The 24,539-nt window shown below is 38.4% G+C and overlaps 1 protein-coding gene and 1 pseudogene across 3 annotated transcripts in view; one reads left to right on the top strand and one right to left on the bottom strand.

Annotated features, from left to right (window-relative positions):
* Positions 1-24,539, bottom strand: part of CHCHD3 (coiled-coil-helix-coiled-coil-helix domain containing 3) — a 269,412-nt gene that overhangs the window by 117,350 nt on the left and 127,523 nt on the right. The window lies entirely within an intron of this gene.
* LOC144237041 (large ribosomal subunit protein eL15 pseudogene) lies at positions 17,576-18,159 on the top strand (annotated as a pseudogene).

Raw genomic sequence — 24,539 nt, 5'->3', positions numbered from 1 at the left:
TAAATTATTCCATTTATGCAGCGGCCAGATTTTTGGCAAGTGTAGCCAGTTAAAACATAGTATTGAGTGCAAATTAGATTTATTTTTTAATTCTTAGCAACAGGGATGTCAGGGTCTCTAAACCTGATTATACATGAGTTTTACATGCCTTCAGAGCCTTATTCATAAAATCGCATGTAAAATAAGATAAAAAACCAGAACCCAAGTTTGACAACCAAATAAACACACCTATTCAAGTCTAACTTGTCAACGGGAGATAGACCTCCCTCAACTACCAGAACAAGTTTTGATCTTTAGACCCTGAAAGATGTGTTTACACACTTTTGCCACTCAAAGACAAAAAATAAACAGATACATAGGAAGTTCGATTTGACTTAAGCAATGAGGAGGAATAATTAAGCACAAAAGTACATAGCCGAAGTGTTGAAGTATTTATTAGTTGTATGCAATAAATGAATGGGTATTAGACTTCTGAAAAATCCTGCAATCCTTTGCAGACAACACAGATAAACTATACGATTCATTTGAATGAAAAGAATAATATTTGGCTTACAAACCTTGGAGTAAATAGTCAAGGTAACCAGAAGAATGGAGCTTGGACCACAATTGGAGAAATAAGGGATGAGAACAAAAGAACTGTCAGCATTTAAAAAAATTTTTTTTTTAATTTTTTTTTTTTTTTTTTTGAGAGAGAGAGAGAGAGACAGAGTGTGAGCAGGTGAGGGGCAGGGACAGAGGGAGACACAGAATCTGAAGCAGGCTCCAGGCTCTGAGCTGTGAGCAGAGTCCAATGGGGGCTTGAACTCACGAACTGTGAGATCATGACCTGAGCCAAAGTCAGACACTTAACTGACTGAGCCACCCAGGTGCCCCAAGACTGTGGGCATTTAGATGACTGACAAGGGTGAGAGTAGGTGACAATAATGAGACTTGGAAAAAGAGGCCCGGTTTTAGTGGAAATATGGAATACATCATATGGAAATTTCAAAAACTTAAGAATGCTCAAACAACAAGCCTCAATAGGCTTCTTGGGAAGGTTTAATTCTAATATTACCCAATTATAGTCTCACAATACATGACATAAAGGCAGAATGAAGTAAAAAGCAGGGTGTTTAAAAATAGGTCAGTTGTTAGAACACCTGGTTAAGTGTCTGACTCTTGATGTCGGCTCAAGTCGTGATTTCACAGTTTGTGAGATCAAGCCCCACGTCAGGCACTGCACTGACAGTGCAGAGCCTGCATGGGATTCTCCTTCTCTCTCCCTCTCTCTCTCTCTCTGTCCCTTCTCTGTTCACACGTGCTCTCTCTCTCTTGAAAGTAAACAGGCTTTTAAAATAGCTCAATTGTTTTTAATTTATAAATCTGTCACTGTGTCACAGTTATTTAAGTGCAATTTATTATTCCTGGTTTTAAATATAGGTAACAATTAACCTCTCCTCACCTCACCCACCAGTACTCTAAACAGACAACAAATAAAAACTGAGAGGTCATCACGTAAAAGAGACCTACTGGCCCAGATCAGAGTAAGGAATTGAAATTCTTTTTTCTTTTTTAATTTTTTTCTCGTTTTTCCCACCTCTTTAAAAAAAAAAAGAATAAGAAAAAGCCAAGCAAGTGTAGAATATCCAAAATTCCTGTGCCACCAGAGTTCAAACTGTGGAGTGGATATTTTTAAATGAGGATCTTTAAAGGACTCCCAACTTGGTTTAAATAGAAGTAATATTTCAACACAAATACATTCCTTTGAGATGTGTTATCTCTGGGATATGCATTGCAAAGCATATGAAATAGAAAATGTCCAGCTCGCTCGCTCTCACATGTGTGCACACACACACACACACACAGCATGCAGTCATGCCCAGCCATCTGAGTGCCACATGCCTTGACAGAGATCTAAGGCTGCAACAAATTAAACTAGATCCTATTTCTTTAAGGCCCAGAACTGAAAAGAACTGCTGAACACTAGTGGTGAACCTGTATCCCTTTGATCTTCATTGTAACAAAAAAGCATGATGACATGCTCAAATGAAAAATCATTTATAATGGATGAAAGAAGGGCTATTCTTTCTTTGAATTTATCTGTTCGGAAGGGAAAAGGGTGGTGGAGTTTTGCGGGGGGGGGGGAATAAATTCTCAAAACACAAAACAATACTTATGAGATAATAATACCAATAATGGAATGGAGTGAGGAGCCAAGCAGAAAGAAATGATGTGAGGAAAATCACCTCGGTCTCCACTGGAAATGGGGAGAGATTCTAATCTAACAAATGGGTGGAAGACAATTTCTCATTTAAGTAAGATTAATTTTAAAAGAACCTGATTATCCTGCAAAGTTGCAAGTAGAAACCACGGTACATCATGGATTAACCCAGCACTACTGTGACTTTGGAATTCATTTCAAAATGACTGCATTTTATTACTGCTTTCCAGCTACAATTTACTACTTTGTAAGATACAAATATTGGAAGTAATAAATTTGTCTAGTTGCTGCCTTTAAACATTAAAATTGAACTTAATTAAATGCATTATTCACAGGGGACATGGTTCTCCGAGCTAGCCCCTCAGTAAAGTTAAGTTTTTACTGAGTTTGTGTTATTTACAGAAGTTTCTAAGAAGATATGTGGCTGATACTTTTCACCTATGCCACAACTTATCAGCACCCAGCCATACTAATGCTGTACTAATGAACTGTTTTATCAACAAGACTATTTTTCTTATTTTGAGAGACAGAAAGAGAGAATGAGTGGGACAGGGAACAAGGAGAGAGTAGTATGGAGCCCAGCTCAGGACTTGACCCCACAACCCTGGGATCCTGACCTGAGCTGAAATCAAGAGTTGGACATTCAACCAAATGAGCCACCCAGGCACCTCCCCTCCCCAATCCAAACATTTTTTTACCAAGAGGATACTTTTTTTTTTAACCAAGAGGATAACTCAACAAAGACCAAAGATTTTTGTCAGTTGAATCATGACTTATATTTTTAGGAATTGGTATATACAGAAGTAGAGTAGAAGTTCTAGAGTAGAAGAACTTTTGGAGTTCGTTGTAGTTCTTATAACCCCAAAGACGTCATTTAGTTACTTAATATGTGTGTAGACTAAGACCTGTGCAATGCTTTGCAAAGATCCAGGACATTCCTAAGTGTCCCAGATATGATATAAGGTGCTGGAGAAACAGATGATCACCTCTTTGCCCCATCCCCTAAGAGCTCACATCTGCTGGGCAAATGGAGCAGGAACACAGAAGAAGGATAACAAATTTCACCGTGGATAGAGACACGTTAACAAAACATGGTTCCAAAAGATGGGGCTCAAGAAAACATTAATATGGAAAAGACATAAATGGATATTTGCATCAAGACATGGAAGGATGGTAGCATGAAAGTGCACGGCAGGGTAAGCAACCTATCAATGACTCGGGGCAGAGGTGACTGAGCTGCACTCAGATATATGGCCAGACATGAGGTGGCAAAACCGAGCCTGAGCACACTATGAAGATGGCCTTGCTACCATAATGGAGCTCCAGCTTTACCTAGAGACTACAGCAGGCTGCTGCAGGGCTTCCTGCATGGGAGTAACACATCAGACTTTCATCTGAGTTAAACCAAACCACTCTAAGGGCGACATGGAACACAGAGGCAGATTTGGGATGTGCTTTCAGTTACACACGCTAAATGTCATGAAGGCACGGATAAGGTCTGTGGTGGCAGGTTTGGAATCCAGAAGTTTAAGGAAGTGGAATCAGCGGACTGTGGAAAAGGAGGCAGGCATGGCAAGGAGGACAACCAGATTTCGGATATAGATGGCGGTCTCACTGAGAAAGAGAAGAACAGTTTCTGCTGAAATTAGCAAGTGAGAAGAGAACACTGGTTATCTGTTACATGTTGAAAAATATGGCTGGAGAATACAGATTCGGAAGTTGCTGGCCTATAGCTGATGGCTAGAACCATGGGTATGGATGAGACTGTAAACAGAGAGTACAGAGGTTGAACAGGAAGTACTCACAGAAATCTATGATGAGCAAATGAGATGATGTGTGTGAATGCATCACAACCTGTACCTTTGAGATACAGGTACAAAATATCAATGTAATAAATAATATCAGGTAATAAAATATAAGTGCCCATACTCTTTTATCAACCATCACTACTAATTTGTCTTTTTTATGAGTTCTATTATATTACAGGATATCGAGTTAATGATAAGAATCTAAAGTACGACAGAAGTTTAGTGAGTACTGTTCATTAAAACATAACTTCCCACAGATTACATAGAAGCCCATGACCCCCAGATTAGAACCACAGACAGTAAAGAGCCCACTAAAACAATGAAACGGACGTTAGCCTGTTCCCCAAAATATAGTATGAATAGTAGTTTCGTGGAAAATCATAAATTTTCTGCAAACTGCTGGTGCTTCTGGCCCCTTCCCCAACTGCGTTTATTAGCCACAGTGAAGTGAAATGGGAAATCTCCTTTACTCTGAAGATACATACCAAGTCCCTGGAAACTCTCTATTCATTTCTAACTTCTCACCAGCCATCAACTAACTCTGCTTCTAATCAGACAGGTAGCTGGTAATTTGATCAAATATGTAATCATTTCAGCCCCTTCCAAGATTCCACACAGAACCTTGCTGTAGCTTTTATAATAGTGTCTAACAGCTGCCGCCAAGCTGCACGGAAGCAACTGGTTTAAAACAGCTTGAATTTCTAAAACAAGTGGTATTTTTCAAAAACTGAGAGACACTTTAAAATAGCTCTATCACTTATGTATCTATTAAGTTGTTTGAAATTGGCAATCTTTAATGCAAGGTTCTTCTTGGAACTGGAGGTCCATTTCCAATGTCAGAAAGTCAGAACAGATTTCAGAAGCACGGGAAGAACTCACCCTTCAGTAAGACTCAAAAGTGTGTTTCAGCAAGAAAAAACTAGTCTATCTGACAGAAAACTGATCTGTCAGATACCTTTAAGACTTCATTCTAACCTTTTTACAAGTTCCCATCCTTCCCAAAAAGTATCTTAATCTATCCCTAAAGTCAAGAATATCCATATCCTGAAAGATTTCTAACATACTTAAGTGTTCATACAACAAATCTATTGATTGATACAGTTGAGAAAAGGGACCCATAAAGTGATTTCAGCCTGTTTATCTCTTAGAAGCATAGAACTTCTAAAAGAGTCCCACAGAAAGTCTAGGCTAGGATCTTTACCTGGAGGCCTACTGGGGAAGGTATCCTGTTAAGGGAGGAGGGCAGGCCCAGGCAAGAAGGGAGAACTAGAACAGAAAGGGAATGAAATCTGAAGTTGGGACAGAGGTATCAGGAAGCAGGCAAGTGAGTCAGGTAAGAGGCATCAACATCTGATTAGCAATGAAGATGCACTTGCTCAGGACAACGGACTGGGAATTCCACTGCCTCTCACCTGACCTTGTTCACTGTAGTTGTTTCAGAACCCTACTCTAAAGAATAAATTAACTCAGCATTCACATAGAAGAATGCAGAATCTCAGTAAATCCCGTAACTGAGAAAATGGAGGTCATTAGGCTGCGAACTTCTCTCCCTTCAGTTTAAATTTCCTCACGTGATCCTTTTTTTCCTCCTTCTCTCACTCTGTGGAGAGGAAGATCTTCATCTCTAAATTTGGATATACTCCCAAAGTTCTAAGATTTTGCTTTATCAATTTATCACCACCTTTCTTGCATTTTTTATCTTTCTCTTGGCATTGGGACTCCTTCCCATAACTCTCAAATACATCAATCTCTTTAAAGAAAATCTTACAATGCAAACTGGTGTAGCCACTATAGAAAATAGTATGGAGACTCCTCAAAAAATTAAAAATACAATTACCATATGATCCTGTAATCCTACTACTGGGTATTTACCCAGATAAAATGAAAACATAATTCAAAAAGATATTTGCACCCCTTTTTATTGCAGCCAGATATGGAAGGAATCCAAGTATCCTTCCATTGATGAATGCATAAGGAAGACATGGCATATATATACAATATTAGCCATAATAAAAAAAAGAATGAAATCTTGCCATTTGCAGCAACATGGATGGATTTAGAGGGTATAATGCTAAGTGAAATAAGTCAGAGAATGACAAATACATATGATTTCACTCACATGTGGAATTTAGGAAACAAAGCAAATGAACAAAGAAAATAAGAGATAAATAAACAAAGAAACCCAGACTCTTAAATATTGAGAACTGGGGCACCTGGGTGCCTCAGTTGGTTAAGTCTCAGCTCAGGTCTTGATCTCAGGGTCGTGACTTCAAGCGTTGCACTGGGCTCCATGATGGGCATGAAGCCTACTTGAAAAAAATCGAGAAATGGTGGTCATTAGAGGAGAGGTGGGTGAGAGGATGGGTTAAATATGGAAAGGGATTCAAGAGTACACGTATTTTGATTAATATACAGAATTGCTGAATTACACTGTACACCTGAAACTAATATAAAACTGTATGTTGACTATACTTGAATAAAAAACAAGTTAAAGGGGCAGCAACAGGGTGGCTCAGTCAGTTTGGCATCCAACTCTTGGTTTTGGCTCAAGTCATAACCTCAGAGTCAGAGTCATGAGATTGAGCCCTGAGTCAGGCTCTTGGGATTCTTTTTTTTTTTTCTCTCTCTCTCTCTCTGCCCCTTCCTCATGTGTTCACTTCTCTCTCTCTCTTTCTCAAAAATAACTTTAAAAAATAAGCTAAACACAATGAAGAAAATGTTTAAAAAGAAGGGGAACAAATGAAGAAAGAAAAAATAAGGAAAACCTCCCAAAACACTGCTGCTTTGATAAGGTACATATTCTTCACCACAATTCTTTCAGATTAAAGTCTTGACAGAATAAGAACTGCTTCAGCTTTTTCCCTTCTTTAACCGTCTGAAATCTAGTTCTGATTCCACTGCTCTGATTATGCACATTATTATGTAAGGAAACCACTGATCAATAATTGCCTAACTCAATGGCCTATGATCTGTGCTCATCGCTGGCCCTCTCTGGAAACCACTTCTTGAAGTTCTCTCTTTTGGTGACTGCCAACACGCCTCATTCTCTCCTTGCCTTCCTGACGGTTCCTGTGTAATCTGCGTGGCAACTCTTCCTCCACCTGCTCATTAATGGTGGGAATTCTCCAACATTATGCCTTTGGCCTCTTCTGTCTTCTGTCCACATTCTCTTCTTTGGTGGGCTCACCATTCCCAGATCTCTACCTCTGTGAGAAAGATTCCCAGGCCTCTCTTCATCCCTGGCCACCCTCCCCAGTTCCAGACTCATCTCCAATTTATTTAATGAATATATCCATATGGAAGTCTTACAAAGCACCACAATGTAACCAGTCATTAACTTTATCTAAAGCTGTCACCATCCCAATGAGACCATAAGAAACAGAACACAGGAATAGGTATAGGAAAGCTTTCCTCTTATGGCAACAAGTAGATGCTAAAGGGTTGGGAGAGTGCCTTCCACAGCTTCATTTATGAAAGAGAATCTGTGGTTCTGAACACCACTAAGAAGAGCAAGTATTTTCTCCATGATCACTATAAAGACCACAGTACTTTAGGTCTGCTCTGTGAGGAATTAAGAAGGTAAGAGAAAGCTCACCACCCAGTTACTAGGGTCCTTACCTCATCAGATGACCTTAGAATTGCTCATTTGGTGGTTCAGTAATAAACCAAAGTGACAGAAATCTTAAACTGAAATGTTTCTCTGCCAGTCTTTGAAGCCGGGGTAATCTTTATGGTATGGCCTAGTTCCCTCCTCCTTTCACACCTCCCACTTCTAAACTCAGCAATGTCTACCATATATATTATCATCCTCTGATTTTCAAAGTACAACATACTAATTAAAACTGCTTCCTCTTGCTGGGAAGGCGGCACTACATTGCCATCCTCACCATTTTTCTCCTTTCTCTCTCTCCAACCCTTTAATCTATTCTCAACATGTCCATAAGACTGGGAATTTGACTCTCTGCCTTCTAACTTGTCATTCCTTACCCAGACCCTAAGTTCCAAAGATATTCATTTACTCAACATCCAGAAACAGGGTTCTCCCATCTCTGGATCTTTTTGATCCAGCTCTTCTGTTTGGATGCCAAGAACCCTTTAAGTCTCTAAGCCTCTCCTTTTTAAAGTTCCACCTCAGATACTCACTCTTCTCAGAAATTGTGGTAGGTGCTCTCCTCATTCATCCCTATGGTCCAATCCTGTCACTCGAGCCTGAATTGCTCCCTCAGCCCTTTAGCACTCTGTGTTTCTACCTGTGCATATGCCAATCTTCTGAACCAGAATTTAAGGCCAAGAGAGTGTGAGTCATCTCTATAATGCCAAGAGCACTAATGTTAACACTAAGCACATAGAAAGCACTATATTAACGTGGGAAAATGCTAGACAAGGAATGTCAAGGGCTGATTCAAGCTATGACTCAGTCACTTATGTGGTAGTAGTGATTTCTACCAAGTCTCTTAACTTTTTGATTCTCAGTCGCCTCCTCAATAAAATGTAAAATAAGAATTCTTTAATTTGAGGATATCCAAAGGACCAAGAAAGATAATACATATGAAAGTTCTTTGGAAAAACAGTATTATGCAAACAAACATAAGACAGCATTACTAGAATGTTTTAAAACACAATGTGTGTTGATAAAGACTGAATTTTTTTTCCTACAAAAGAAATGCTGCTATAAATGATTAAGTACTGACTATAGAAACTGGATGAGACAAAAACATCAAAGAGGTTCGCTCACTGGTAATATCTGATCTCTTTAAGATTACTGCATTGTTTTATCATACTGGAATGTAATATTCTAATCACAAAGTATTAAAAGTAGATTTTTAAAATGCAGTATTTTGTAGCCTTCTGTAACTTGAGGCATTAATTTGGGTAAACAGTCATTACATTACACTCATATACCTAAATGCTCAGTTATACTTTCAACATAAATGTCAATTACATTAAATAGCTTTTGAAAAAGGTTTCATTTTTTTCCTATGATTCAGTTAACCATCTACATTCTTACTGACCAATGTAAACGAGCTTGTAAATTTTTTTATAGGAAGAGTATCTTCAAAGCCACCCAACCCCCAACACACACACACACACACATTTAACACCATGTCTGTGTTACTTCTGAAAAGAAGAAACCCACTGTGCAGCAGGCAGTGTGAAATATAATGCAGCTTTACAGTGCATTATGAAAGCAAGAAAACAGCCAGCTGTGAGTTAGAAATAAAACAAAATTTAGAGTTGCAAACCCAAGGGAACTTCAGGTAACACTGAAAGTGTTCCTTAATGATGAATAGCTGATTTCATTTCAGACCCACTATGAACACTGTAGGATATATTTAACATTTTAATTTTTAGTTTCAAAAGCAATAAACCTGTTGGTCAGACAGAAGCTTGGCGGTCACAGCGGCCGATCTATCAATCAATCCAACATGGCTGGGCTCCACCAGCAGCCCCTGACACCAATTAGAAAGCTGAAATAGCGAACTGCTGCTACCAGGTTACAGTTTTGCCAATTAGAGCACATCCTGGGTGAGAGCGACCAATGAACACTGGAACCCAGGGTCAGGAAAGAGAGGTGAAAAGCACCTTGTGTAATGTGACATGAAAAAGAAAGATTGCAGGAGGGACAGAGAAAAGAAGCAAGACAGTCTGAAATCAAACAGAACATTTTATTGTTCACTTGTCAAAGACATGCAGGCACTAAGACAAAGCAAAAGCAAGGCGCTTCTCTTGGTCTCTACCCTGGATGGAACTGCTTATTGGCCAGCACAACTCGGGAGCCCGTCGCTGTCGTACATGAGCGCGGTACCTGCCATCTCCAACTGTTCCCTTTTAGTCCGGATTCACAAGTTAAGGCGGCTCACACAGGGTCTGAACGTCAAAGACAGACCACTGATAGACCCATATCAAAGTACTGGAAGGACAATATTTCAGATCAGGCTCATTACTGGCATGTAAAACTTTTCTGCTAAAATTTCTCTTTTTTACATCCTACAAAATTTTAAGGACCTCCTTTCAATTTTTCCAACTGAGTTTCTCTTCCAAGCCACAGCTTTTAACCCTGGCTTATGAAAACGTCATAAAATCTAAGGACCTCACAATCTTCCCCCTGGAGTCCCTTCATCTAGCCACTGTGTCCTGCCTCAGTGTACCTTCTCTTAATTCCATTTAATCTTCTGGCTTTGAGGGACTCCCAGCTGATCCTTTCTGCTCTATGTCATCTGAAAAAGCAAAAGGCAAAACCAAGGTTTTCTGACATGAAAACCTTCCAGAGTGTGGAAGTTTGGGACTTAAAGCTGTCATTTTCAGAATCAGATATAACCCTGGGGCTTGATGAGTTTCCTAAGTGTGAAGCAGATTCTGGCCTGAGTCAGACAACAATGGTAGGCAAAAACATCCTAACCGTTCAAAGGAACTGTTATTTTTCAAATGCAAAAGCGCTATTATTCATTTATCAACTGAGTCACATGTGTTACAACATATTTTCCACAGGATCTGATGTCAGTTTCATTGTGCTGACTCAAATTCAACTCTGGTATCTCTCTGTTCTGCCACCATCGATTCTGCCACAGTTTTGTAAGAAAGAGCCCAAGCAATTCTACAGGTGTGCACTCAGCAGGCTACACAAATCTGTATCTGCACAAGGGTGTACTTCAACGACAGACACTGAAAGCATAAGTCAGAATTCATCATAGGTAGCTTCTAAATTGTCCTAGGGCCCTAAAAACATAAAAAAGATATTTTTCCTCTACAGAGGAGGCTGTCAATCTTGGCTGCCCATGGGAATCACCTCGAAGCTTTGAAAACCTGCTACACCCTAGGTCCCACTCTGCAGAAATGTTGATATCATTGGTTTGGAGTGATATAGGAGAATCAAGATTCTCCTTTAAAAAAAAAAAAAAAAAGCCCTAGTCTGACTTGGTCCATATCTGGGTCTGCTGTTCCTTCCCTCAAAAGATACCAGAGGTCAAAACAGCACAGCTGACCCAATGATCACAAGTATTTCAAAGGCTTATTACGCACACAGTCATAGATATGGCAAGGGAGTCTGCGGGCAAGGGGGCCATAGGCAAAAGGGCTCTCCTGTGGGTGCAAGGAGACAAAGGAGGGCAGGTGCTGGGAACAGACACATGGAATTACAGCACACCAGTGGGATCCCTGAATGATGCCGGCTGAGGACTAACTTCAGGTGGTCCATTCCAGTAGTGGGGAGGCAGATATCAAAAGGGCAGGATAGGGTGCCCGGCTCAGTCTTGCTGGGAGTAATAGAAATGAGTAAAGCAGCAGCATCTGACAATTTTCACCCTTGCTGATACTTAAAAGTTTGACGAAATATCATCTTGCTGGCCATGACTTATCATGCCCAACTCTATTTCTCTACATAGCCAAGTAGAGAAATACCACTATGCTAGCAGTACTTTTCAAACTTTAATGTGCATGTTCACCTGGGGATCTTGTTAAAATGCAGATTCTGCCTCAGTAGGTCTGAGCTGGATCAGAGAGTCTGCATTTAACAAGAAAAAATGGTGCTGGTGCTCCCTGGGTTGCTCTGGCCTGTTCCCCTCAATCGTCTGCCCTTGAGTCATAGGCCTCTCACAAATGAAAGCCCCATGGTGGCCTCTGACTTACACGTTCTGCGTCTCTTTGGAGGACCTGTGGGTATTGGCAAAACTGACAGCCCCGGGGATGGGGTGCAGATAAGTGGAGAAACGCTGCAGGCTGCAACTCTCCATCATCTTACTCCATATTATAGCTCCGCAATATTCACTGCGTGTCTTATGTATAGTCTATCTCCCACGAGAATGGCACCATGGGTGTCATGCTCCCCATCACAGTCCTGGAGCCTTCTGGCACAGAGTAGGCACCCAAATTTGCTGACTCAAGGAGGAACTGGATGAGATGATGGGAGTACCGGGTGTCACACTAGTGCTGGGTCACCCTAGTCTGTGCTACCTACCAGCTCATTCCAGGCAAAGACAAGTGGGGCAATAACCTTAGTCTTGATTTCTGGCCAATATTTACGTAGGTCTGCCTGGCAAAGAGTATAAGATGAAAAATTTCTGCACCTTCTCAATTCTATTTATAACAGATTGGGTATATGATGTCCAGTACAACAGGAGACAAAATAGGAGAGGTATAACTGGAGACAGACCATCGTTTTCATCTTCAGTTTCCTTCAATCGCCATAATGAACTTGCCTGGCATAAGAGAGCTTGAGAAAGAAAGGGGGGCAGCCTCTGAAAAGTATAACCTAAGCATAACCCTGAATCTAAACTCCATGGGACCCCCAAGGGACCATGATGAAATGGCAAAGGAGAAACTCTGAGCCTCAGGAAAGGTATTAATCCATCCTCAGAATTCAATCACTCATAAATGCCTCCTAGCAAAACTATCGAAGGTCTCACAAAATTAGAAATCTAACAAAATTAGAAGTGCAAGTACCTGAGGCAGCATATAGGTATAAAACCAGTGAAACCCAGATTTCACTCACTACAATGAACCCAAAACACCAACACCGATTCTCAATGATTTTCAAATTGTAGGTTGCTACCTACTAGTGGACTGTGAAATCATACTAGTGGGTCACAACTCACTGTTTTTAAAAACAGAAACAGAAGAAAACAGAAAATATGAGGGCAGAAACTAGAATAAATAAAACATGGTATTCTTTCTTGTGTTTCAGTTAGTTTATCTGTGTGCAGTGGATCATAATTTAAAATGTATTATTGCAGGACACAATTAAAAACCCATCTACACCACAGAGGGCCATATTTTATATAGTGTCACACCTAAGTAAGTCATGTTCACAAACTAAGAGGGCACATTTATAATACAGGGACAGTATGGCATAGTAGCTCAAAGCATGGGTCTGGAGCCAAAGTGACTGCCTAGTGACTATGGGCAAATTACTTCACTTCTCTAAGCCTCAGTTATTCCAATCATAGGAACAGTAATACTATCACTTCATGCTATAACAATAAAATATATGTGAAGTTCTTGGCATAGAGCCTGGCACGAGTAAGTGCTCAATAAAGTATTATGCATTATTATCACTGCTTAAATGTAGGTCTGATATGTTTTTTTTTACATGAGTTCAGTGGTAAAATACTAAAGAACAGGGGTTAAGGTAACTCATGTGAGCAAGACTGTGGCTGATATATAAGTGAAAACTGAGGAACTCTTTTAATTCTGGGAGAATGTACTTGAAATAAAGAGCTTGCCATTGCAAAAGGGCAAGATGGAAGAGTCACTAATTCACAGAAATGCCACGAAGTTAAGACACAGCAAAGAAAGAGAGCACAGGTTAATAAAGGCACAAATTAAATTCTCCCACCAGAACACCTGAATCTTGCTCTTCTTTTCAACTGCCACCAGGAGTTCTGACCCCGGCCCACAAAAGTACCAAGGACCTTAAGCTTACCCTGTTTTCCAGTCTTATTCAAATGGTGAAGGACGGCATGCTGTGTTCTTAAAAACCAATTGTTAATTAGAAGCCCTGGAATGCTGGACAGTGCTCATAATTATTAAATCCAATATCAAAAAGGTATGTGGATAATTACTATATTTGCTTCTCCAACTGGTCTTGATGAAACATGCTGAAGTTATTCTTGACATAAGTGTCACCACTGGTAAAGCGCTCAATTTGCTGGCATCTCATCAATGCTACACTTGAAACTCCTATTGCTCGCTGTTAAACTAACAGTTTATATTAGGCTAAACACAGTTTGGTGGCCATTGTCAAGAAAATTGGAGTTGCTCAGGCATGGCGGCAGTTACTGATGTTATTTGTTTGGAAGCCTTGTGATTTAGTGAATCACTAGCAATTGTTAAGCAAGTAATTAAACTATAAAGCCAAGACCTGTGATTTTCAGTCTTTTCAAAGCAATAATCATCAAAATTCCAAGTACCATTTAACTGATTCCCTTCTAAACATGCTGGCAACGTTTATGTTGTCATTCATCAGTTGTATAGTTTATAAAAACTAGATTATGGCCTTTACAGAAATCATGTGCTGCTCAACTACTCTGCTAAATAGGAGAGGTTTAAAGGAAAAATTCACAAAAATTATTTAATGAGAACTGGACATAAAGAGTTTTGGATTCATTCACACATATGGCTATCTTAGGTTTAATAATAATTCAAAAGTCCTATTTTTAGGACTGAAATACTAAAATAACCAGACTATTGTTCTTATAACCTTTTCAAAACATAAGAATGCATTATATAAATTTCACAATTTCTCTAAGTGCCTTTAAAATTACAAGCAATTTAGTCTATGATTCATGTACCATACCAACTGCATGCAATTTTTTTTTACTTCGCATCTCAATTATATCTTAATATTATGGGGGATGAAATGCATTAAATAAATCATATTTCACAGACTCCTGGTAAAGTAATAATAGTTACATGCATTTTAGAAGAAATTGGCCTGCATTATAAATGTATTCATAATGTCATTACCTGCCTTTCCACGCTAACTGAAATATTAGGCAGTGGTGCCTACCTACGTCAAGCCACTGGTGAAAGCTTTTATTAAGCCTTCTGCTTATTCGGTGGCTGGCAATCAGCTCCGTTAGCTAATATAACCCAATGTTTACCAACAGCAGTTATCCAATATATAAACCAGCTCTTGTAATTAGTGAAATAGTGTTACTGATTAAGATTTAATCTGGTGGCTAGCATTTCTGCACTGTGCTACATAAAGAGACTGGCTGATCTTTCATCTGTCAAAGGACATTGCCTTTTTGAAGTACCTTATTATTGTAAAGTGTTTTACTTACAAAGCATACCGCCATTAAGGAAATGAACTCATTAAAAATCTGTTACTTACAAACAATATATCAGTGGTGTTATAAAATGACAGGAAAAAGAATTCCTAGGAAATACCTTCAACAAGTTAAGAAAAGTAATAGCATTTTAGAGACCTGCCAACAAAGCTCTTTTCTATCTTTCTAATTGTTAGATAGCAAATAATTGTGTCTTTGTTTACATCCGTTCCTAAAAAACTTACAAGGAATGTTCATGTACATTATCTCCTATGATGTTTCCAATCACTCTGTGAAATAGTATCATGGCTATTAACCATCTCTATTTAACAGATGAAAATACTGAGGCTTGTGGATGGTAAATGACTTGCCCAAGGACATGAAGTTAGTAATGGTAGGGATTCACACTCTTTCCCCCATGTGACACTGCAGACTTGATACATCTATTTCCAGAGCCTAAGAAAACAAAATTTGAGTAACCCATCAAGACAAGACAGAAATACAGACTGCACACAACTTGGCTGTTCCATTTGGAATTTGGTTTGGGAAGATCAATGTATTAAGTCCCAAACAAGCCTAGCAAGTCCTTATTTAATCTATGCCACTGTTGAACTATGTTAGCATAAAAAATTAGTGATGCTACTACGTACCTTAACCACTCTTTATACCACTGTCTCTAAGGAAATGTGCATGTCAGATGGAAACAGGAATGCCAGAAAGCTGTCCCCACAGGTCACAGTCCAGAGCAGGAGAGCTCCTTCAACTGTCTTCTCACACCTGCATCTCTGAGGAGTCCCCCAGATCCCTCCCCACCAGCAGCAAAAGACTAGAAAAGGAGATGCCTCTCCAGGCAGAAAGTTCAGATCTTGGGGAGAAGAAAGCAGGAGTGTCTGAAAGAGGAACTGGAGCTATGGACTGCACAGCCACTGTCCCCACAAGGTGTGGGGTGCAGTGAACATGAGTGTGTGAGAGTTGGGGGCTGGGGAAAGCAGGAGAAAGCCTGGTAGCAGCAGACTATCCCTGCATAGATCCCATTCTGGATCTCTCATAAAAGAAAGGATTGGGGTACGTGGGTGTCTCAGTTGTTTAAGCATCTGAGTTTGGCTCAGGTCATGATCTAGTGGTTCGTGAGTTCAAGCCTTCCATCAGGCTCTCTGCTGTCAGTGCAGACTAGCGTCAGCTCCTCTGACTCCCCTGTTCTCCACCCCCCATCCCTCCCCAGCTTGTGCACATGCGCGCATGTACACTCTCTCTCAAAAATAAACATTAGAAAAAAAGGATTTGCTATAATGGTAGAGGGAATACAGTAACAAAGCATACTAACCCTTAATGAGATGAGTACTCACAGAAAGAAGAGGGCTTTACATGGTTTCAAATACTGAGAATTGTCACTCACTCGCTTAAACATTAAAGAGTCCTTTGAACAAATAGGAAGTTTGGAGAGGAGAAATGAAGAAGTTATACTCAAGCATCAAAGTCAAGAGTCTGGGGGGAAAGAAAACGCTTAAAATCTCATAATAAATTTAAAAACAAAATGAAACAAAACAAAAAAAAACCTGAAAGACATATTGGAACAAATGAGTTTGTGGTATTCTCATTTATATGAATTGTCATCATAATTTCTTCTATGGTTCAAATTGATTAATTCAAATTTCTTTTCCCAGGAGCCCATCAACTAATAAATAGTCCCTATGGACATATTCTCTTTTGAGGGAAACTATTAAGTAAACATACAGCTCTGTAAATGTATCACATGGAAAATTACTTCCTCTAAGGAGCTAGCTATCTAAAAGGTGTGAGTGATAGAAGACAGAAAAAGAATACATTTGTCACTCCCATTAGCATTATTAGTGCTAATGAGAAAGTACATGAACAAGAACATACACCTCTTAATTTGAATGTGTTACAAATAGAGACTAGATTAGTCACAGCTACCCAGATTAAATTTTAGCACTTAATGCTGAAATACTACAAGAGGCAATGCTTACCGTGGTTTTGCAGCAGAATTTCAGTTATTTAATTACAGTCTTCAAACCATTTAACACCTCTTGGCACATAGAAGCTAGATGTGTGTATGCACGTGTGTTATTCAGATGGTTCAAGATTTTAGGTATAACTCAATTATCTGGCATCCCTGGGAAATAAAGTGCTCCATTTAAGTACATTTTCCATATAACTGAGGCTTATATCTTCATGCATCCTAAATCCCTGATTAAATCTGTGGCCATCTGTAAAGGAAATCTTTCTTCAGAGTATTTCATTTCCCGGTCTCCTTACAGGCAATTGGACAGAAAGTAGTGAAGTGCTTCCAAGTTGTTTTGCTTTATGGATGAATCAAGGCCATCATTAGGAATATTCACCAGGGGCACCTGCGTGGCTCAGTTGGTTAAGCATCTGACTTCAGCTGCGGTCATGATCTAGCAGTTCATGAGCTCTGGTCCCAATTTGGGCTCTGTGCTGACAGCTCAGAGCCTGGAGCCTGCTTCGGATTCTATGTCTCCCTCTCTCTTTACCCCTTCCTGACTTGCGCTCTGTCTCTGTCTCTCTCTCAAAAATAAATGTTAAAAAAAATTTTTTAAGGAATATTCACCACTGAAGTACTTTCATACAGTTCCTACTTTCTATATTTTGTCTTTTCCTTCAATATCAAGTCGTTAGCAGTCATTTCTTCCATGATCACAGTGATAGTTTCCAATTTCCTCTAGTCTTAGGGTTACTTTCATCTTCCATGGACTGGTAGGGCAAATATGTTAAGAAATATATTCAAGCCTTTCCAGCAATGAGCTCATAGGTAAGTCAAGATGGGCACTTACAAGTATATCCAGAAGTTATGGAGGAAGAAGTCATCCAACGTAATACATTTTCTCCTCAGGGTGCTCAACTGCCAATACCACCAGCTCTCTTTGCTACACAAGGCCCCCGACCCAGCCTGGCCCAATAAAGAATGAAGACTGGGGTACAAGGCCAAGATTCATATGCGATGTGGTGGGCACAAACGCCCAGTGTCTAAGGGTGCAACCTATGGCCAGCTTGTCCATCATGGTGTTAATCAGGTAAAGTTTCCCCAAAGCCTTCAGTCTGTTGCAGAGCAGTGAGATGGATGCCACTGTGGGGTTCTGAGAGTCGTGAATTCTTACTGTGTTGAAGAAGAGTCCACATGCAAATTCTCTGAGGTTATACTCATTGATCCATTTCATAAAGCTATCAGAAGGAACCCTGACACCCAGTAGATCACCAAACCAGTCTATCAGCACAGGGAGATATGAGGACTGACATCTGCAGTCACGGCCGTGGAAAGGGTCACAAGTTCCACCACATTATTGCTGGCTCTCGCCGAGTGGCATGGAGAAGAAGCAACACTATCCACCTCCACCATTATCATTAATATAAGTAATGTTTGTAAAATTCTTACCTAAAAAAATTACCTAAGAATTGTAAAATTCTTACTAATATATACACACATATTATATATATTGTATATATACACACATATATATTACATTTTAACCTAAATTGTTTCTGTTTAACCTAAATTTAGGTTTAACCTAAATATATATATATATTCAATAGGCATCAAAAGGACGAGGAATGGAATAAGGCTAAGGAAAAAAGCATATGGTTTCATTATTCTTATGAGTACTCAAATTGAATGAGTAAAGTATTGTTGCATTTACCCTGTCAGTTTCCATTTTTAGAGAAAACAGCAGAGGAACTCTTAAGGACCCCAGACTCCACATCTATGATCCAAGTTCAAACACAACAAAAGAAGCCAGCTTCTCAATGATGAATATCATCTCAAAATAACTTAAAGCTGATGCTTCCCAATCATAAAGGTGGGCCTTATTTTTAGGCAGGCCCATTTTCATCCATTCTTACATGATTCTATCTGCTAAAGGTATCCTACTCTGTGTNGGTGTCAGCAATTCTTTGGATTCTTTTCTTAAATTTGTGACTATATCCAACATAAGAAGTGGCCAATTTCTCTACTTACAACAGCAGTTCTTAGATTTGTAGTCATCCTCGAAGACTACATCAGACTTCTTACAACTTCATGGGGTGGGACTGGGGGTGGGAGGATAGCTGCAGTTCCTGCCTAGGCATCCGTATGTACATGTATGTGCCACTCCCGAGGGCATCCTCAGCTATGCTCCCTAGGCTAAGGCTCTCCCTGCTGCTCAGCATAACCACACTTCAGCTCACAAAAATGCCTTTCCTTGTCCTCTTCAAAAATCCCCTCGAAGACCATCAGCCACTCACTGGAACAGCTACTCCTAGACTGCGGTTCTTTCTGCAGGCTCTGCTCCTCTACATACATCTGTCACTTGAGATTCCATCTCTTCGACTACAGCCTCCTTATTTTCTTTTTGTCCTCCCTAACAAACTCTAACTCTCAAACCTTCTACCTTCATCAACCAATTGCCCACTTCCTAGGGATGCTGAGTTCTCTACATTGCTGGAGACACTAAAAATTAGGAACTCAATCCTGTTCTCCTTAATGGCGTCATCTCCCCTGCTTTTCTGATTGTGTTTCTGGCAAATGGCTGGGCTAGACGGATGGTCAGATAGGGCAGGAATGTAGTCAGGGAGCATAGGTGTTTCTGAAAAGAACAGGGCAAAGTGGGAGAGTGCTAACAACAAACAGCACTTGGCTTCCCGTGTCCAACTGTGGAATCTCTGTGTAGATCTCCCAATCCTTGTTAACACTGCCAAACACAACTACAGATATCGTTAGCTATAGAAATGTAATAGGAGCCCAGCGATGAAAGTTTACAAAGCACATATCTCATCTCTATGAACTTCCAGAACAAACCTCTGAAGTCACTATGGTCATTTGAAAGATGAGGAAACAGACTCAGGAAGACTGGATAGTGGCTGAAATCATACATTTAATGAGCAGAAGAGCTCGGAAGCAAGTCACCCTGAGTCATCTGATCTCCTCCAGTGTCGTCCCCATAACAATTCCTGGCCTGTATCTGTTGACAGGGACCATCCAGGAGGCATACACTTGTTTTTAATGAGGTCAAGAGATGCTTGGAGAAGGGAATGCAGAAAGTCACACAAGGCAGAAGAGGGGAACGCTGTCATATTCATTAAAAAAAAAAAAAATCCTTACAGTGACTTGTTTATCATCCTTGATAAAGATGAGAACAAGGGTTGAAATTATTTATGATGTATAACAGTTTAATGGAGTATAAAATAGACTTTCTTTTTTACAGTTAGTAAAAGTTGTGGGGTTCATAATGTTGCCATACCCAGACTGAGCCTGTATCCTACTCATCCAGACTTTTGACAGAAGCATCAATTTTCTAAATTGTTCTCTAACAACTACAAGAAAGAAAATCACTCTTGGTGTTAATAATTGCAATTCTCTGAAGATACTAAAGAACCCGCTATAATTTCACATCATTGAATCCTGTGGCTTTATACATCAGAAGAATTTTCAGACAGTTTCTCCTGTGTGATTTTAATATTAAAAGAAGATATCTATATGAAATACAAGGAAGAGCTAAAAATGATATGATGGGATCCAGACTGGTATTACAGACTTGAAAGTGCTGTGTGACAACATCCATAAAACATGAAGAGAGCAAAATACATCACACAAATGTCCTCTGAAAAAGCAAACAAGTACTTCGCTTTGTTCGTAATGAAAACAGGAAGAGTTAGCTAAATGAAGTTCACAGGTGAACCTCAATAAATAACAAACTGATGTTATTTATTAATAGCAAAGTCCACATTACATGTGATGTCTATCCACCACCATGCATCTGATTGGCTGCAAGGGTCACAAAGCATCCAGCCATACAAGAGTAATAAACAGTTTAGTACCAAATAGTCAGAAGAGACTAGCAAACAATGAGAGAAGAAAAGAGAAAGGATAACGAATAGGCATGAATAGATCCTTTGAAGAATAAACTACCAGGTATCTAAAGTAATATTAGGAGCACAAAAATTTCTATTCACATATACATTCCAAATACTGTATAAAGGTATCAGGGCACCTGGGTGGCTCAGTCGGTTAAGCCAAATACTATATAAAGGTTATTTCAATGCACAAAGAATAACCAAGGGTCTCAGGTATGAAAATACTTAATGAAAACAGACTAATATTCATTGGAGAGGCTAGATGAATTGTTATCAATAAAGAAATTTTAAAAATTAATGGTCATGACTGGGGAATTGCCTTGATAAGTGCTTTAAAGTCTTAATCCACAATAATTTAGATAATGTGCTATTAGTTCAAGACTTGGCAAATATAGCAAACAAACAAAATTCAGCACCAGAAAGAGCCTGAACTCTACATTAGAACTTGGGTATGAAATAACCAAGTAATCTCTAAGGAGAATGGATATATTATTTATTTTAAAATTGCTACTGGAAAAACTGCCTAGAAAAACCTCATACCATATGCCAAAATAAATACAAGAATGAATAAAAATTTCATTGTAAAATATTGAGAAATAAGTAAAAAATTAAATTAAATTAAATCTTACAGACGGACAAACCTTTCTAAACATATACTCACTAGAAAAAGAAAAGTGATAGATTTGACTTTCTAAAAATTGAAGCATTAAAATATTTTTAAATACTGGAAAAAAGTTATGAATGGGCAATTCAAATTAGCAGTGTGTGAATAAAAACAAAAACATTCGAATATACCCTGTGACCCAACAAATTTGCTTCTAGAAATTTATCAAAAAGCAGAAAATACATCATGGATATCTGCAAAGATTTAGCCCAAGAGTACCTTCTCCTTCCTATCTTTGTTGATAAAATTTAATAAAACAGGAATAACAGCCAAAAACAAGGAACTGGTCAAATATCCAAACTATACATCCATGAAAAGATTGCCACAGAAAAGTAATAATGTAGAAAAAATATGCATAGCCTGTTTTTCCATTAAAATAGATTTAAAAATAGTAATACAATATGAGCCCTAACCTATACACTCCTACCCCACATACACACTCCCCAAAAGTACATCTATGTATGCCTATGTACGTCTACACATATAATGGTAAAAAACAGGAATCATACATAAAATATTAACAGTAGTTAGTCTTCAGGAGTGGTAGGATTATGGATATCTTGTTTTTTCAATACCATTGGCACAAATTTTTACAATAAACATTTGGTTTTATTTTATGTTAATATAATCATCTATATGTTACATAACTGTCCGCCAAAATCGAAGCCTACTCTAAACTCTCTTATGTTGATCTCACTCCTTATCAAGACAGAGAATTTCTTCACTAACTTTATAGGCAGTTACTGTAACTTAATTCTCTTAGCTTGCAAAATGTTGTCAGTCGATTTCCTTGGTCTTCTGGGTACACAGCCTGCAAATAATGGAAATTTTAATTCTTCCATGGTTTCTCTTCTATTTTTTGCTCTTACCTAACAGTACTGGTTAGTCCTTCCAGAACAAAATAAATAATGGTCATCTTATGCTGCTCCTGACTTTAATGGGAATACTTCTTTTAAATCACCATTAGGAATCATAATGGGTTCTTGGACTTTAGAGGTTTATTTAAACATCAATTTTTAAAAAGGCTCATCTTAAGAGTGTACACTGTTGCCTCAAACTAAAAAGAATTAATTAAATATGCACAATGATGTAAGATTAACCTGAAATAACACTTTTCAAATAAGGCATGGTATTTCAGAACTCTATATTTTGTGGCAAAGGACTATAACAGGAGATTAAATTTCTTCAATACTGTGTGTATTAGCATACACATCTGTCTCTACACACACACACACACACACACACACACACACACACCCCCCAATGGGGTTGTCAAGCACCTAAATGAATTCCTGTATTTTATATAGGAATTTTACATTTTTAAAATAATACACGTTAGTAAATGACCTCAAACTTCTTTTCTTTAAAAGCGATGTAAATGAAGAAAAGGGAAGAGACCAAAAGAAAATATGCAAGAGCAATATGGACACATAATGTCAACATGGAGAGTAAGCAATCATATGTCTAACACTCAATGAAGTAAATTCAAGTTGCATTAATAACATTTGTTATAAAAGAACTTTTAAAAAGAAAAATTAAGCTGTTTACATAACTACTGAAGATGCACTAAAATGCAGACCACTGACACTAGGCACATAAAAAGTGCTCATAATAGTTTCTGAATTAAATTTGAAACCACAATCGACACCAGTCAGCAGCTATACTAATAAGCACAGGAGATTCTATGATGCATGGTCTTCAGAGGGCAGACTTACAAAGGTCACATAAACATTTTTGTGGAAAATGGTAAAAAGAAGCATCTGTGTGCACCCACTATCCAAACAGTCACTAGGAATTAAAAAATGGATATTTTTAATCCAACACTGAAAAGTTATGGGGATGATTATTATATTTGGTCTTGATAAGATATGTTCAGTTACCCATAGGAGAATAATTTGACTAAAATCTTTAGTTGACCTTTTCTGGGGAAAGAAAACAATGAGAAACTCAAGAATATCTCAATATTTTTGGAATATACCTGATTTGGTGAAAATAAGCGTCAAACAGGGTCTGGAACAAGGCAGCCACTCACTAAATATTTTTGGAATAAAAATCAGCCCAGTTTAGAGCCTTATAATTGAAACATCACTTAAAATTCTTCATGTGACCTTGCTCAGTTTGGCTGAGAGGCTGAATTCATACTGGACTTTTCTGTCATTTAAGACTTCACTCAGTTGGAATGCCAAATGCTAAATTTATTGCAACAGGTCAGAGTTAACTCCAGGAATTTCCACCCAAAAATGACTGATTTCATATTCTAATTTTATATATATATATAGGCAGAGTAAAAATTTATATATATCAAGCTAAGGTCTAAAGTAATAGGATTCTGGGGTGCCTGGGTAGCTCAGTTGGTTGAGCATATGACTTTGGTTCAGGTCATGATCTGACAGCTTGGGAATTCGAGTCCCACAGAGCCTGCTTCAGATTCAGTGTCTCCATCTCTCTCTGCCTCTCCCCTGCTTGCACGCTCTCTCTCATTCTCTCTCCATCCTTCCTTCTCAAAAATAAATAAACATTTAAAAATTTTTTAAATAAATAAAGTGATAGGATTCTATTTCAGTGAAAATTTGTATCTCTTATTAGTGAGCTTATAGCCTGATACATATGATATTTTAACATATAAATGGATGAGTGAATAAATGAACAAATTAACATAATCTGTTTTGATACTGTCTTTAATGAGAAGAAATTCTGAATTGTATATTGTTTTCTTTTTTAATGTTCAAATCCACAATAACCTTATACTGTCTTAAAACTTTTGTCAAGCTACTAAGTTTTATCAGTTGTCTATTCTACAAAAGAATGTACATGAATCAGCATTCTTTTCGCTAAACAAGCATCTCTTTTACCCACTCTTGAGACATGAACTAATGAGTACTTATTTATAAGATAGACCACTCTATTAAAATACTAGAAAATCTAATAAACATTGTTGCTTTTTATATAAAATTAATGTTTTAAAACAAGCTGACAAAAAAATAACTTAATAAAGTAACTTTCTTACATGTATGGCTAATCACTATTATTAGTGCTTTAAATTTATTACAAGTATCATAGCTGAAGGCATAATTTTATTAATCAAAAATTAAATGAAACAAACCATGTAGCACAAATAACCAGAAACAAAGGGTACTTTATCTCAATATCAAAGCACACCTATTTGGCTTTTGTACTAATTTATTTTCCTTCCTGCCTCCTTACCAAAGCAAATTCAACAGCATCTTCACTTTAAA

This window comes from Crocuta crocuta, unplaced genomic scaffold (assembly GCF_008692635.1).
Source record: "Crocuta crocuta isolate KB4526 unplaced genomic scaffold, BGI_CrCroc_1.0 scaffold266, whole genome shotgun sequence".
NCBI lineage: Eukaryota > Metazoa > Chordata > Mammalia > Carnivora > Hyaenidae > Crocuta > Crocuta crocuta.
Note: the sequence above shows the minus strand (reverse complement) of the source record. Positions and strands in the feature narration are given on the sequence as shown.